The sequence below is a fragment of the Hemicordylus capensis genome, chromosome 6 (assembly GCF_027244095.1).
Source record: "Hemicordylus capensis ecotype Gifberg chromosome 6, rHemCap1.1.pri, whole genome shotgun sequence".
NCBI classification, from domain to species: Eukaryota; Metazoa; Chordata; class Lepidosauria; order Squamata; family Cordylidae; genus Hemicordylus; species Hemicordylus capensis.
Genome location: NC_069662.1, coordinates 156,731,157 through 156,747,793, shown reverse-complemented (window position 1 = coordinate 156,747,793; position 16,637 = coordinate 156,731,157). Strand labels below are relative to the sequence as shown.

The following is a 16,637-nucleotide window of genomic DNA, read 5'->3' as shown; positions in this document are numbered from 1 at the left end:
ATTCCTGCAGTTACACTTCTATCAGTGCTGTTCTTGTAAAACTGGTCTGAATAATTTTTCATTTCAGAATGGATTGTGACCATTATATTGTCATTAAGGACTGTACATGAAGAAAGAATCTATCCTAGGTGAGAGCCCTAAGCAGTTTTACTGAGAAATACAGTAAGTGCCATTAAATTCAATGAAAGTAACTTCAAAAATGTTTCAAAGATTAAAGTGCCATACAACAAATTTGCTCCAAGTAGATTTTGGACCAATAGTGTTGTTCTCTTCTACCATTCTTTTATTTTCCCATTCTTTTTAAACGAAGGCACCTCAGAGCAATGGAAAAGCCAAATAAAAAAGTGCATTGGAAAAGTCAAAGATAAACTCTTTCAAAGTCAATGCAGAAACAGTCATCAATGTGAAAAGTACACCTTACAAAAACAAATCCTCATACAAACAACATTTTTGGATCATGCTGAAAACCTCCTCCTTCCCCTCCCCCCCTCCACTAACTGGGCAAAGAGGTAAAGTGGTATCTCTCTGATATTTAGGGGGAGAGAGAGAGCAATATCCAAACCCAGCATTTCTCCAGTTGCTTTTGTTGTTGCCTTCCTTGTCTCTCTTTTTGACTGTGAGCCTTTTTAGAACAGAAAAATAATCTTCTCTTTTCTTTTATTACGCAAACTGCCTTGGTAACCTTTTTGTAGCTGTTTGAAAATCAGTATATACATATTATTAAAAAGAACTATCTATCTTTGTTCCTTCATTCTTCATTTCCCATCTGCCAGATATAGTATGATTGGCCATGATTGTTTGTGTTGTGTGATCTATCCAGCCACTCTATCCAGAGGAGAGCTGGTCTTGTGGTAGCAAACATTACCTGTCCCCTTAGCTAAGTAGTGTCCACCCTGGTTGCATATGAAAGGGAGACCAGAAATGTGAGCACTGTAAGATATTCCCCTCAGGAGATGGAGCCACTCTGGGTTTCAAGTTCCTTCCCTAGCTTCTCAAAGATAGGGCTGAGAGAGGCTCCTGTCTGCAACCTTGGAGAAGCTGCTGCTAGTCTGTAAAGAAAATACTGAGTTAGATAGACCAATGGTCCGACTCAGCATATGGCAGCTTCCTATGTTCCTATGTTCCACTCATATCTATGTGGCAAATTATACTGTCAGAACTCAGGAGTCATTAGACACATTTAAGCTTCTCTCTTTCAGTGTAGCAATATTTATGAATATAGTAAATCTTTGCCTGTAATGTAGAAGCCTACTTTCCATTTACTTCCAATGGTATTTTCACCACAAAAGCACATACAGACTGATCCTATGGCCAAGCATTACATCTACCTGAAAGCACATGCCACCAGCACTATACCAAAATTGGTGCATAGTAATGGTAGCTGGACCTGACCCCTGCCGGAGCATTGGCACATCAATTGCTCTCATCTTTTCTCTGCTGGTGCTTTCTCCTGGCTTTGAGTAGCTCAACATTCTTATGCAGGAAGCTTTATGCTACTCTGATGGGTGTGATTTGAGTCACGGGGAAATGAAGAGATTGAGGTCCCATACAAGCTGTGGAGGCTGGTGCAAAGAGGTATACTGTATATAGCAAGAAGGAATCAGCTGATTTTGCCTTGCTTCTATGGCATAAGATTACATTTATATTACAGAAACACACATCACAGCTTGTACTATAAACTAATCTATAGGACTGGAGTACCAAGCACCTTAATCAGAATCTTATTGAGTTCTTTTAACTTTCTCAGGTTTAAAATGTGCCATCAAAATGCTGAAGTTGTAATCCTATGCATGTCTATTCAGAAGTTCCACTGAATTCAATGGAACTTATTATTAGGTATGTGTACAGGATTCCACTCCTAGCCCTTTAAACTAATTAAGCAAAAACTAGTTGTAGGTTGCAAATATTTAAAGCAAGGAGCCATGTTATACATTCTGAATCATAACTTCTTTCTTTTCTCCTCAGTATTCTCATTGGTCCTGAATTAAACTGGGGTATTAAGATTTTATTTCTCACTATCACTAGCACTCACAGTTCTTATTCCTCTAGTAAAACACAAAAAACTCTGGTGTGGGCAGTCTATGTTTGTATGGCAAGTAATTTAAATAATTATGTAAAATGCAATAATAGAAACATAATCATTTCACAGGCTTGGACTGAAAAACTCTATAAATGTACAATATTGCAAATTAATGATGTGTACATATATTTGTATTATTATATTTAGAAAAGGATACTCTCAGTGAAAATATACTTTTATATGTGTATAATGTATCTCTCAAATTTAGTTTTGTTATACAAATGATTTAATAGGTCCTAGAAACAAAATGTCAAGTTTTAAAAAATGAAATACTGTAATCAAATTGCTTACTTTGTGCAGCCAAGTTAAGGTTTATGGCTTTTATGTTTTTAGCCCAATTGAAGTCAATGAGGAATGAACTCATTTAAATCATAGTTCATCAGCTTAGCTGTTTTGAGTGTTATCCTAATTTACAGCGGAGAGTGCTGGGGCAAAAAAGGGAATTTAGTTCAGTTTATCACACTATTATTGCTGTGAGAAGTTGAGCTTGCACAATATCATAAAGTAGAGTGATAACCTGGAAAAAAATAACCCACGCACCCCCAAATTGTATGCCAATTCAAATTACTAATGTTATGTAGTCATATTAAAACAATTAACAGTGAATATGGAGTCAAAGATTTATGTGAAGCAGTTTTGTTGCATTTTACTGATCTGTTTTTCATTCGGTATTCACTTGCTCAGATTTATGAAACATTTGGGTATGAAATTGTCAAATCATGTAGCATGATTTTGTTCTTGCTTTTATTTAGACCTGTCTGTTCTTAAACATAATATAATTTATACTGCTATAATATTAGATACTGAGATGGGTACAAGATGAAACATTTGCAGAATCAGGAGACAGGAGTAAACACTCTGAGGGTAAAGCAAGATAAGTTTGTTTTATCCCAGAGTTAGGATACCTCATCTGAATTTGAATTTGCAATAAAATTAGACAACTGCAGTGGCACTATTAAATTTTGCTGAAATTTCTAAAGAAAACTTTTTTATTTTTAAAAATGGTTAGTTTTTAAAAATCATTTATGATGCTTTATTACTTTTTCATATTTACTTCTTAGCTACTGTTTGACAGTGTACAGTTCCTGTTTTGGTTGTTGTCAGCCTGGACATTTAAATTATTCCACTTTTTAAAATGCTTTAATCATTTAAGAGAAACATACAGTATTTCTATTTAGATCTTAAATCTCAAAAGATAGCTTTGAAACAATAAGAAAGGATAACTCTGATTTGTTTCAACAGCATAATTCTGATTTGTGCTGTGGATTGTATTTTAAGAGTCACAACTAAACATCACTCAAATCAAGTTAATTGTGACTAGCTTAATTCCCTTAATTTCAATGGGACTTGAAATCCTGACATCCTGATCCTTGAAATCCTGGCATCCTGACTCAATCCTGGCATCCTGACTCAATCCTGGCATCCTTACTAAATTTACTCAAGGAAGTCTCATTGAAACTAAAAAGACAAATTAGTCATGCCTTGATAAATTTTGTCAGAATGTCAGCCCCTGACTTTCTCAGGATACAGCCCAGTATCTCCTAAGTTACAGACACAATGATAATCTCATGTAGCCATAACATCTTTTCTCATGTAGAAATCTGAGGACATACACTTTTGATGTTATCTCTTTCTCATGGGAGAACCCTTAACCTCCTTCTCTGTGGACATCCTAAATGGATGAAGGTTCATAAAACTGGAGAGGAGAAGGTTCAATGTGTTCAAATGCCCTTAATTTCTAACAAATTCATGCAGAAACAAACAAAACAAAACAAAAACAAAACAATGCCAGCTAATTCTCTTTCATAACAATGGGACACATAAAAAGTTACATAAATTCTTATGTACATGGTTGGTGCTATATAAATAAATTTAATACTGTGACTACTAATAAATATTATTAGTATTAGTATTAATAATGTCTTTATATAGCTTCATCCATGTGCATGGAGCTTTACACAGAGTGAAGAGAGAGTTTATTATCCCAAAGAGCTCATAAGGGAGTCAACACAAGAAGGGGAGGAAAGTAGAAACAGGAAAAGAATGTGCAGGAATAAGCAATTATTTCATGTATTATTTCATGATTTTATATATACTAACCACAGACATTACCAAATTACCCCTTCCATTAGAGCAGGGGTTCCCACCCTGGGCCCCCCAGATGTTGTTGGACTACAACTCCAATCATCCCTAACTATAATGGTTCAGTGACTGTGGCTGGAGATGATGAGAGTTGTAGTCCAACAACATCTGGAAACCCAAGATTGGTAAACCTCCCTGGGTTAGCAGTTTTAACTTTTCAAGCAATTATTTTAAGATTAACATAAGAACAGCCCTGCTGGATCAGGCCCAAGGTTCATCTAGTCCAGCATCCTGTTTCACACAGTGGCCTTACTATTAAAGAAGATTAAAAGTAAGTTTGCTTTACAGCTGTCTAAAGCCAAGAAACTTTACTATGAAAAATGGCAAAAATGATTGATTTGATCCTTTTACTACAAAGAGTCTTGGTACAAAAACAACAATGAGTCTTGTATCATTTTATAAGCTTACAGATTTGGCACAAGCTTTTAGTGCATGCCACGTTTATGCCAAAATCTAGAGTTCAGCTCTCCAACAAAAGTGCTGCAAATTCCAGATGCACATGGTTTTAACAATGTAGATGCTAAGTAGAATGCATAGGTAGAATATGTGAAGACCTAAAGCTATTATTTATTAATTATTTTTCAAATTTGTAGACCACCACAAACTTCTGTCTTTAGGCAGTTTACAACAACAAAAAACAGATCATTAAAAAAAACCAAAAAAAAAAAAAACCCACAGTCCAGTTAAAAAGCTTATCTTGTTTAAGCAGGAAGTGAATTCCAGAGACTCAGCACAGCCACCAGATTCAGCTGGTGGCAACTGCAGACAAACCTCTCCAGATGATCTTAATGGGCAGTGGAGCTCATGGAGAAGAAGATATAGAGGCTCTTCTCATGATCAAGTGAGAAGAGCCAAATTGGGTTTGCGGGGAGAGCAGGCTAAGGCAGAGGCAGAGGCCGCCCACATGACTGCTGGCTCCGTCAGGGCCTGGGAGTTCAGGGGCTACGCGACCCCCGGAAGTTCCAGCATGCCCTGTGTGAGTGCGCAGGGCATGCTGGAGAGACCCCCGAGCTGGGAAGCTGCTTCAGTGCTTTTTAGCCTCCTGGTGAGGGGTCTACTCATGAGTTGTTATGGCGTGGAGTTGCACCATGGCAACACATGATTTTAAAAACCGGGTTTGCTCCTTTAGTACAGGAGTAATATGGTCTCTCTGAGATGATCCAGAGACCAACCTGGCTACTGCATTCTGTACCAACTGCAGTTTCTGGACTATGTACAAAGGCAGCCCAACACAGACCACATTGCAGTAGTCAAGTCTGGAGCTTACCAGCATATGTACCACTGTTCTGAGATCATTCATCTCAAGAAGTGGATGGAGCGGGCGTATCAGCTGAAGTTGATAGAAAGCTCCTCTGGCCATCACCTCAACCTGGGACACCAGGGAGAGCTACGGATCCAGAAGCACCCCCAGATTGCGCACCTGTTCTTTCTGGGGAAGTGTGACCCCATCCAGAACCAGCAGATCAAAATTATCTACCGAGTTCCAACACCCCATAATAAGTACCTCCGTCTTATTTGGATGCAGTCTCAGTTTGTTACCCCTCATCCAGTCCATCACTGCCTCCAGATAGGCATTTAGGGAGGTTATGCCTTCTCCTGATGATATTGACATGGAAAAATAGGTTTGGGTGTCATCAGCATACTGATAACACCCTGCACCAAATCTCCTGATGATCTCTCATAGCGGTTTAATGTAGGTGTTAAAAAGCATTGGGGACAATATGGAGCCCTGGGGGACACCATATAAAAGTTCAGATTTTGAAGAGAAACAGTCTCCAAGGGACACCATCTGTAATCTGCCCAAGAGGTAGAAGTGGAACCACTGTAAAGCACTGCATCCTACCCACAACCCACTCAGATGCTCCGGAAAGATACTATGGTTGATAGTATTGAAAGCCGCTGAGAGATCCAAAAGGACCAACAGTGTCACACCCCCTCTGTCAATTCCCAATTGGAGATAATCCATCAGGCCGACCAAGGCAGTCTCCACTAGGGATGTGCACGGAACTGGCTAGCCCGGTTCAGTTCGAGGCCCGTGTGCCTCGGTTTGAGGTGCGCGGGCTGCATAATGGCCGCCGGGCCGCCGGGTGAAGGCCGAAAACCGGCCAAACTGGCTGAGGGTGGCAGGAGGGAGGCCGGCAGGGGGAGGGGGAACCCCCACAGAACACACCCCCTGCCGCCTCCAGGAACTCCCGAGGGGAATAAAGCTAATTAAAAACAACAACAACAACAATGTAAAGCTTGCGAACCCCCCGAACATCGGCGGGTGTTTGGTCCAGGGTCAGACCAAACAGGGGGTGGTTCAGTTTCACCCCAAACAGTCAAACCAAACTGGTTTGATGTTGAACACATTCAATATTGAACCTGTTTGCACATCCCTAGTCTCCACCCCATAGCCCACCCAAAAGCCAGTTTGAATGGGTCTAGATAATCCATTTCCTCCAAGACTGACCTGGGAGGCCACAACCCTCTCAATTATCTTGTCAGACATGGAAGGTTGGAGAGAGGCCTATAGTTGCTTAACTCAGAGGGATCCAATGCAGGCTTCTTCAGAAGAGGGCTAATGACTGCCCCCTTAAGGCAAGGAGGCATCTTGCCCTCCCTCAGATAAGCCTTTCTAGGGGTGCAGATCCCCCCCCACAAGCATTTGAGGAGTCCCCCCCTCCACCATTTTACTGAACTCCGCTCATCAAATATAACAACATATATCTTCAGTCTGAAAACTATATTTTTCTTCCCTCAAAAATTGTCTTTCCTCTCCTGCCTCTCCCCCCCCCAATTAAATGGTGTTTCTCAAGCTTTCCCTCTCTACACCCCTGAGCCCTTCAGTTCCATCACTGCTGCTGCTACAGAAGATCATCAACTGTCATCAGTAGAGGGAGGGGCTGAGTATTCCAGCCTTCAATTTTTCATCACTGTTGCTGAAAAAGGCAACTGTCAACTGTAGCCAACAGGGACAGGGCAAAATCCTACTTTCTATTTTTAGCCTACTTTCCTTAAGGAAAGTAAGGTCACCTGGCATCATGTGTGTGTATGTGTGTGTGCGCACACGCACCCCGCTATCAATTTCACAAAGCCTGGACCAATATGAACTAATTTGGGTACATTGTAGGGACACAAAGGGACATCTCAACGGCATGGTTTGTGATGATTTCATCCACTCCAATTCATGATGGCGGACACGTAACCGTCTGAGGCTCAAGTGGGCTAACTTGTGGACTGCCTGACCAATTTGCACCAAATTTGGTACAGTTGTAGTGAGTGTAGGGACACCTCAATGGCACTGTTTGTAATGATGTCAACCACCCCATTTCAAGATGGTGGACACCTGAATGTTTGAGGCACAAGAGGGCTAACTTGTGAATTGCTTAACCAATTTGAACCAAATTTGGAACACTGTAGGGACACATAGGGACACCTCAACAGTGTAGTTTGTGATGATGTCATTCACCCCATTCAAGATGGCAGACGTGTGTCCGCTTGAGGCATAACTGGGCTAACTTATGGATCACCTAACCAATTTGAACCACATTTGCTAGAGGTGTAGGGACACATAGGGACAGCTCAAGGGTGTAGTTTGTAATGATGTCATCCACCCCAATTTAAGATTGTGGACATGTGAATGTTTGAGGTGCAAGTGGGCTAACTTATGAAGATGTTACTTATCAATTAAGATTATAGTGAACGGAAAGTAGGCAGAGTAGTTCTCACCAGAGAACAATTTGTTCAACATTGCTGCTGCTCTAGGAGACAACCAATATGGAAGGAGCTTAGATGTTCCAATGTGCTGCAGCTGTTGAAAGCCTATTAACTGACAGTAGCCAACAAAATGACCAAATTCAGCTCTCCACACTTTCATCAAGAATAATCTTCCATGTGATTATTCTTATGTTTGTTTTGGTTCTATACTGAATTGTTATAATTATTTTGGGCTACTGCAATGTTAGCTGCCTTCAGCATGCCAATTATAAATCAAACAAACAAATAAAACTAATAGGTAATGCAGTAGCACGTGAATGATACACAAAAAGGATCTTATGCAAAAAACAAACATTCAGGCAGAAAGAAACAGGACAATATTTAGCTTGATTCAAATCAGAAAGAAGAAAGACAGATAGATATGATGATATCTTGTGTTGGTCCATCAAACCTATATTGTATTTTCACTATATTGTATTTTTCCTATGTATTTTTGCAGACTGAAAGAGTCTGCAGACTTTCTAATGACACAAAACTATTCCAGCTCCTGATTGTATATTATTGTCATCAGCCTAAATTGGTCCAACAAATAGCATTGTCATATCCATTTTGTATAACTCAAGTTAGCAATGGAATTTACTGATATTAGTCCTGATCCTGCTCTCACATTAATACCTACAAATCATGCACAACTCTAGAGAACTCTGTGAAGCTAAAATTCTATATTACTACTGTGAAAAAAATTACAAGCAAGCTCAGGAAAAACAAAATTCCTCAGATTCCATTTTATATAGCAGATTCACTCTAAATGGTTGAAATTCTTCCCCACACTGATTGTGATACAGCAATGAGTAGCAACAGAATAATCTTGTTGGTTGCATACAATAAAACAATGTGATTCCAAATACCACAAAAACTGAGCCGCATACATACAAAGAATTAAAACATCGAATTTCCTGAAGCAGATTATAAAATAGTGTAGATCACTGATAACATCAACATCTATCTAAACATGTACATATTCTGTGGTAGATGCTAATCTTTCAGGAATAAAATTCCATTGCAAATACTCAGTTGTCTGTAACACAATTCACTATTTTGCTGCCATGATCTAAGATCAGTACCATTGGCATTAGGGATGCAGCAGGGCTACCATCTTAAGAAAAATAGGTGGTTGCCATAGATTCTGAAGTTTCCACAATCACGTTTATAAAAGTGTGCAAGGTCTGTATAAAGTTGATATTTTTTTCATTTGTTTAAGGCTCCAGTCCTAAACACACTTATTTGAAAGTAAATCTCCAACTAATTGAATTTTTTGTTGAATAAATATTTTTAGGATTGGGATATAAGATTGAGAGCCGGATCACACAACCTTTGGGGAACTGTGGCAGCCATGTGAATATGATTACTGTAAGGGAAGAACAGCTGTGATTTTTACCAGTTACAAATCCAGCTTCAGGTTTCAAGGAGCCCTTGACATACTGTTTTCCATGAGACCTCTCCCCAGTCACCATCACATGAAGACTGTGGGTTCAGAGATGGTCTTGGGGATTAGTAGTGGGTACTTATGAGGGCCTTGGGCCACTGCACATAGGCAGCCCATTGGCTACACCTTGTAGCACCAATATATCAAAGAACAAAGTGTACAACCTGTAACAAAGTGTAGCAAAAGCTAGTACAAAAGTACAAGCTAGTACAAAACAGGCACCCCCCCAAAAAAAAAACCACAACCCCTATCTTTTGCAACTGAACCATCAGATAGAAATGGAAATACTGGAGTGTGGTGTCCCCAGTTCTCATTCTCGACAGGTGGTCCAGAACTCCATGGTCAGTGATACTGAAAGCTGATGAAAGATCCAGGAGTATATACAAGGACTCTCCCGTAACTCTCCCAACAAAGGTCAACTGGGATATTAATTAAATTCTCATGACTGGTCTAATTATACTAATTATACATGCCAACAGGGGGGAAAGTCATCCTGGTTTGAAAAATGGATCTCAGATAGATAGCATGAAGTGATTCTGAGTGTGCAACGTGCATTTTTACAGCTGGGCGGAGAGGACGTTAATGCAAGAAAACATAACTGTCACCTTGCTCTTAACATTTGTGCCAATGATTGTATTATGTATTGTACAATGCTGTATTTGTATAAAAAATTACAGCACGTTTTTGAACTGAGTTATAAATCATAACATGACATGTTATGCAAGAGTTAAAGACTAGCACTGGGTGACCAAAAATGTAAATCCACCTGGCCTCCAAAATATACATTTTTAATCAAACATAAAATTAAATCAATTCAAAGCTAGCTCCAGCCTGTATTCTAAAAAACTTCTTTCCTAGTACTCAGAGATGCCAATGCATAAGTATTCCCTTAATCTCTTACAATTATCCAGAAAATAGTTATCAAGCTAGCTAAGATTATATTAGATTAGATGAGATGTCTATCTTGAGCTTTAGTAGTTATATTTGTTTGGGGTTTTTCATGTGAATGTGATTTTTTTTAATGTTGTGAAGAGAAGATAGAGATATAAGCAGCCTTATGTGTCAGACCAGTGAATAGCTCATCTAACACAATACAGTAAACAGTAGTAGACAGGCAGTACTATCCTTTGCAGAAGTATTTTTCAGCCTTTCTACCTGAGACACTGGTTGCATGGGGATTGACCCTGGAATATTATGTGTGTAAAGTATTTGTTCCTCTCCCTTGAAAATATACATTTGAGGGGGAAATGATCCTCTTCAGTTGATGATGAAAATGATCCTCTTCAGCTCTCTTATATAAAGAAAAAGGGTTGTGAACTCCAGTAAGGTTCCTGCACATATGGTTGCAGCACAGCATTGTCACTAGCATGACCAGGACTCAGAAACAAGAGCTTTTTTATTTTTATTTATTACATTTATATCCCACTCTTCCTCCAAGGAGCCCAGAGCAGTGTACATGGTTATGTTTATCCTCACAACAACCCTGTGAGGGAGGTTAGGCTGAGAGATATGTGACTGGCCCAAAGTCACCCAGTGAGTTTCATGGCTGAATGGGGATTTGAACTAGGGTCTTCCCGGTCCTAGTCTAACACTTTAATCCCTATATCACACTGGCTCTTGGTCAAACAGAAGTGGTGTCCTATCAGTGAAAAAATGAATGCACACAAATGAGAGAATAAATTTTGAGATCAGTTTTTTGCTGTACATATGGCTTGTGCTTGTGTAATGGGGCTTACTGTACTCCTGGACTGCTCAGTCATGAAAAACACAGAGAATGCAGTGAGCACAAGGGATGTCCTACTGCCAAAATACTACATTTATTTATTGTATATACACCTTATACACAGCCAGTTCTCTAAGTAATATGTATCTGCACTATGAACATAAATACTACTTTATCTGCTGTAGCTTCCTCCAAGAAATCCTAGGTAGTTTGGTTAGATGCTGGAGATTCTTTAACATCTAGAGCATCTTCACAGAACTATAATTCCCAGAACCATTTGAAGAGGGAATGACTGGTTAATCGGTCTATATAGCAAGGGTAGGCAACCTTGGCTCTCTAGCTGTTGTTGTACTACTCACTATCCCCACAATTGTGGCTGGAGATGATGAGAGTTGTAGTTCAACAACAGCTGGAAAGCCAAGGTTGCTCACTCCTGCTTTATAGCATAGAGTAAATTATGCCATTAGTGCATACACATCAATAGGAGTGTGGGGTTGTTGGAGAAAGCTTCTGTAAGTACTGCCCAACCAGTGGAACATGTATTATGCTTAGGCATTCCCCGCCCGAATCATAAGCAGGCAGGGATGCACCTAGATGAATCTGGTACCTGGACCAGCCCTTCCGCGAGGCCCCCTCCACCAGCTTCCCTCCCACTGCGAGATCCCCAAAACATACTTTTGGGGGGCCTCCTGCTGCAGCTAATCTACGTGCCATTTTTAAAAAAACAAAGCTGCCGCATGGCCGAGGAGTGGCTGCAGGGGCAGGGTGGGGCAAGTTGAGTAGTCGACCTTCTCCTCCCCCGCTGAGTGGTGGTGGTGGAGATGGGGGAGCGATTGCTGGGCATGTCCTCTCTGCCCAGCAGCTGTTGTGAACTGCGAGGCAAGCCTGTGCAGTTCACAGCAGCCTCTGGGCAGAGAGGATGTGCCCCGTGGTCACTCTCCCCATCGCTGCCGCCACAGGGGAGGTTGACTACTCCACTCACCCCTCTCCCATTGCCACCCCTCGGCTGCACGGCGGCTTTGTTTAAAAACAAAACAGCACGTAGGTTAGACATGGTGCAGCAGGCAGGCGCAGGGAGGGGGCTGTAGGAGCCCCCCCCCAGACCTTGGAGGCCATGGACCGGGGCCCCAAGGTCCAGGGGTTAGAGCACCTCTGGAAGCAGAAGTGAATCAGAGGCAATAGAATTAGAGGAGGCAGTCTAGAACCCACCAGGAAAGGCCTAGGTTTTTTTGGGGGGGGGAGAGTTTTGCTTCACTGACAGTCATAATGAGAATGAAACACACAGAATTCTCAGTTACTGGGAGGGAATAAATGGATCATATCTCTTTGATAATCCTGAGTTTGAGGAGAGGATGTTAGGATACTTTATAACCCACAGCAGCCATGTCCCAATGTCCTAAAGAAGGACATTGTTGAACTGGAAAAGGTGCGGAAGAGGGCAACCAAGGTGATCAGGGTCCTAGAGCACTTTCCTTATGAGGAAAGACTACAACACCTGGGGCTTTTTAGTTTTAAAAAAAGACGACTGCAGGGAGACATGATAGAGGTCTATAAAATCATGCATGGTGCAGAAAAAGTGGATTGAAAGAAATTATTATCCCTTTCACATTACACTAGAACCAGGGGTCATCCCATGAAATTGATTGCCAGGAAATTTAGGACCAACAAATGGAAGTATTTTTTCACACAATGCATAATCAACTTGAGGAATTCTCTGTCACAAGATGTGGTGACAGCCAACAACCTGGATGGCTTTAAGAGGGGTTTGGATAACTTCATGGAGGAGAGGTCTATCAACGGCTACTAGTCTGAGGGCTATAGGCCACCTCCAGCCTCAGAGGCAGGATGCCTCTGAGTACCAGTTGCAGGGGAGGAACAGCAGGAGAGAGGGCATGCCCTTAACTCCTGCCTGTAGGTTCCCAGTGGCATCTGGTGGACCACTATGTGAAACAGGATGCTGGACTAGATGGGCCTTGGGCCTGATCTGGCAGGGCTGCTCTTATGTTCTTATGTCACCACAGGAATATGATCCAACTCTCTCTGTCTTTCCGGGACAGACCTTATTTTCTGGTATTCATTGCTGTTAAATAACTGACCTTGATTTTGCTTTTAGATATTTCGTTTAAAAATGATGCGTATGCCCACGCAAATGCACTAAAATTTATTTTCTCGAAGGGAATTTTTTGAGTTTCCTTTTCTAAGACTCTAGTCATTCAATATCTGAGTGGGATATGGACATATCTTGACTCTAATGCATGTGGATGAGCTTTAAGGCACTATGCAGCAGGCAATGAGGTTATTCTCACGAGCAGCAGGAACCGGGCTAAGGAAGCCCAGCCCAATTCCTGCTGCTCATGTGCAGCAGCAAGAGGAGCTGCACAGCTCCCAATGGTGGCGTGGTGGCAGGCCCAGTTCCAAGGCCCCTCACTTAACCCGGGCTTCGGGAAAACCAGGTTGAAAGATCGTGTGTTGCCACAGAATGGTTCTGTATTGCAGCGACTCATGAGTAGCCTCCTGACTGGGAGGCTACAACAAGCCTCCCGGTGTTGGGGGGGGTTCCCCACAAGGCACCGTACACTTGCACGGTGCCTTATGGAACTGCTGGGGGCCAAAAGGCCCCCAAACCCCGCTGCCTTAACCAGCTCCGTGTCAGAGCCTGTAATCATCTGGGCGGCTAATCCAGCTGCCCAGGGAGTGCTGCCTGATTGTCTGCGGGGAGAATGGGTGAAACCTGCTCTCCTTGCAGACCCCATTGTGGTTCCACACACGGATCATGTGCATAGCCTTCCCCCTTTTTGGCTCCACACATGGATCATGTGTAGAGCCTTAACCTGTCATTTCACAAACTGCAACTGATGGGGTTAATTTTGAGCCGCTAAGCATAACATTTATTACAGAACCATTAGGTTTAAAAAAAAAAAAAAATTCAACAGCTTTTTCTTTCTTTTAAATCATGTGGTCAGACTTAAGCTGTGGCTTAGTTGCTGAAATAAGAGCCGCCCCATCTCTGACAGCTTTTAAAAAGTCTTTAAAGACACATTTATTCACCCAAGCTTTTAACTAGAATTGTGGTTTACATTGTTTTAATGTTTTAATTATTGTTTGAATTTGTTTTTTGTTGTTGTGAACCGCCCAGAGATGCAACTTTGGGGCAGTTTACAAATATACTAAATAAATACAAAACACAAATATGCTGCTTCCCTCTGTCTTCTGCATAACCATACATGAGGATGAGCTGCAGCTTTTCCATGGGAAGCAAAATCAGGTCTGTTGTGAGTATAAATATTGTACTAGCTCTCCTTAAGGTTTTTAAAGTGAAATTTGATTAGTTTACTAACAAGCCTGCTTCAGAAACCTGTGTGCAGGGCATGTAATGGCTTCCTGTGACCCCTGCTAACTGGGCAAAGAGGCACCTTTTACCATGGTGATTCTCTTTATTTAGCAGGGGGAGAGTAACTGGCCCTATCCACCCCCAGCACAGTACTTCCAGTGACTGTTGCTGGTGTGTGTCTTATGTTTCTTTTTAGAATGTGAGCCCTTTGGGGACGGGGAGCCATCTTATTTGTTTATCTCCCTTTGTAAACCACCCTGAGCCATTTTTGGAAGGGCGGTATAGAAATCGAATTAATAATAATAATAATAATAATAATAATAATAATAATAATGGACTCGATATCTGGATAAAACAAACCAGTCAATAACACCTGTCTGACTGTGTAAAATAATAATAATAATTATTATTATTATGGGATATTATGGGACTTCCGACTACAAACAGACAAACATCTGCCACACAATACACCAGATATAACTGTAGTCGAGAAGAAAGAAAAACAAGTCAAAATAATCGACATAGCAATACCAGGGGATAGCAGAATAGAAGAAAAAGAAATAGAAAAAATCACAAAATACAAAGATCTACAAATTGAAATTGAAAGGCTGTGGCAAAATAACCCCAGTGGTCATTGGCGCCCTGGGTGCAGTTCCAAAAGACCTTGAAGAGCACCTCAACACCATAGGGGCCACAGAAATCACCATTAGCCAATTACAAAAAGCAGCTTTACTGGGAAAAGCCTATATTCTGCGGTGATTATAACAATTGACAATAAAATTCAGCCATCCCAGGTCCTTGGGAAGGACTCAATGTCTGGATAAAACAAACTAGTCAATACCACCTGTCTGACTGTGTAAACAACAACAACAATAATAATAGGTCCCTTGGGTGTACTCACTTTGTGAATCACAAGCATAGGCTATTGCCAGGTAAATGGATACAGGAAAGAACAGGCAGCAAAGAGCCTTCAGCTGTGTGTGTGTGTGTGAGAGAGAGGGGGGGGGAGTAGGTTTGGGGTGGGGGGGATGTTACCATTATTTTATTCTTGCTCTTGTTTTCATCTGTGAAATATTGCAGGGCATCCTCTGGGCCCAGGGAAGCCTTTCCTTCCTCTTCATGCTAGCTTAAAGGATTGCCCACCGCCCAGGGGTCTGGCCTGGAGTCTTCAGGAATCAGCATGAGTCTCCAGGTGACTATTGAAATCAATCCTGGAGATGTTAATAGCTTGATATTATGAAAAATGTTGGACATTGGGGGGGGGGGGGGCTCCAGGAATAGCTGCAGTCAGTTGGCAATTCTACTAGCATACTTTCCCTCCACTTTAGAACCACTTCTTTCCTCCAGTCTCACCATCACCCCCAGAAACATAACTGATGATGGGACAAAACAATTATATTTCCATTCTATAATAACTTTTACTTACCACACTCTCTGCTTTTATGCCATTGCCTTTCTGAATCTTTGTGGTACGGTACCAAAGGCAGAGAGGCAGCGGGTGGGTGGGGCCAATCTCTCCTCTGTCCTTTCTTTCAAATCCTGCCCCACATAACTTCTGTCTTTGCATTCTTGTTTCCTCACAGGTATCACCAACTTCACTGGCGACTGTTTCTCTCACCTCACGATTTTTCTGTGTTCACTCCAACAGTTTCTCGCCAGAGGAGGAGGAGGAGGTGGGCTGAGGTAAAGTCAGGAACAACCTAAAATATGGGCTTCAGCGAGAACTGCAGATCTTTGGCTGTTTCTGGAAGTATGTGTTTCTGTATGTGTGGACAATCCATGACAGAGAAAGAGGCTTTCTTAATTTCCTTTTTTGCCCCCGAATAACCTCTGCACAAGTTTCTTCCATCATAAACATACAAAGTCTCTTCTTCAAAGCCTGAAGGAGTCAGAATGTTCAGCCCAGACAACCTGGGGACATCACCATGGCAACCAACTGCCACAGGTAGTTGGCAGTTGGAAGCAAAACAAACTTGCAGGCTAGAGGGCCTTTTTTTAGGACTGATAAAAACAGGCAGACGACAGACAGACCGACACACAACAACAACAGCAACACTTTATATACTGCTTTTCAACAAAAGTTTCCAAAGCGGTTTACATAGAGAAATAATAAATGAATATTTATTGCACACACAAATACACACATATATATACGCACACACTCCTCTACTTACTC

The 16,637-nt window shown here is 41.4% G+C and overlaps 1 long non-coding RNA gene across 2 annotated transcripts in view; it reads right to left on the bottom strand.

Moving 5' to 3' along the window:
- Window positions 1-16,380, bottom strand: part of LOC128329253 (uncharacterized) — a 124,727-nt gene extending 108,347 nt beyond the window's left edge. For both annotated transcript variants that reach the window (XR_008309583.1, XR_008309582.1), the window contains exon 1: window positions 15,888-16,380. This is a non-coding gene — a long non-coding RNA (uncharacterized LOC128329253). The remainder of the gene's footprint in view (window positions 1-15,887) is intronic.
- Between the last annotated feature and the right edge of the window lie 257 nt (window positions 16,381-16,637).